This window comes from Etheostoma spectabile, chromosome 15 (assembly GCF_008692095.1).
Source record: "Etheostoma spectabile isolate EspeVRDwgs_2016 chromosome 15, UIUC_Espe_1.0, whole genome shotgun sequence".
Lineage (NCBI taxonomy): Eukaryota > Metazoa > Chordata > Actinopteri > Perciformes > Percidae > Etheostoma > Etheostoma spectabile.
Genome location: NC_045747.1, coordinates 20,275,010 through 20,275,849, shown reverse-complemented (window position 1 = coordinate 20,275,849; position 840 = coordinate 20,275,010). Strand labels below are relative to the sequence as shown.

The following is an 840-nucleotide window of genomic DNA, read 5'->3' as shown; positions in this document are numbered from 1 at the left end:
AATAATCAGAAGAGTTTCAGACAGCAGAGATCACAACAAGTTGTTCCAAAAAAACATAAGTATTTATGAAGACCAGAGCTAAAGTTTGGGCTCTAAATGCTTTATATATTTCAGAGTCTTGTCAGCAGTTATTGGTTTTGTCCAACATCTTTGAAATCAGAGCACTCTGGTTCTGTGAGTTGTCCCTACTGAATGAATCCAAAGATGCCAACAGGTCAGTAATTACGCACACGGCTCTGTGCGTAAAACCGACATCAGCTCAGTTCGTCTCGGCCCAGGTGTGGTTTATTTTGCTTTTAAGTCTGCTCATCGTGTCCGGAGGGGTAGCCCAGCTAAAAAATGTTTGGTTCCCAGAACGTTCTGGGAACGTTAGTTTTTGGTTGCTGGAACGTTCCCTGAAGGTTAGGTTTGGTTGTGTGTTGGCTGTGTTTTGGTAACGTTCTGGGAACGTTCGTTTTTGGTTCCTTCGAACGTTCTCAGGGTTAAATGCAGCACTTCTGGTGCGTTTAACCCTTGTGTTGTCCTCCCGGGTCAAAGATGTGACATTTTTATCCATTTTTCAGACTTTCTTTTTAGTTTTCATTAACACCACCTTACTACCACTATTTTTACAGAAGGTACATTTTGGAATCCATGGTCGACAACCCTCATTTATATAGAATTATACCTAAAATTTGAGTTAAAAAAACAGAAATTATGAATTATTTTGACTAATAGATCAGAGGAATGAAAGTGATCAATTGTATTTGCAAAGAGCGCTGTATGGAATCCAATCCATTTTTTGTGGTAATTTGGTTAAATAGAACCCCGTATTTCAGATATAGACATTTTTTTAAAGGG

General features: G+C 38.8%; 1 protein-coding gene across 1 annotated transcript in view; it reads left to right on the top strand.

The window, feature by feature from the left end:
- gsg1l (gsg1-like) overlaps nucleotides 1–840 on the top strand; it is a 79,828-nt gene that overhangs the window by 707 nt on the left and 78,281 nt on the right. The gene's annotated exons all lie outside the window — the stretch shown is intronic.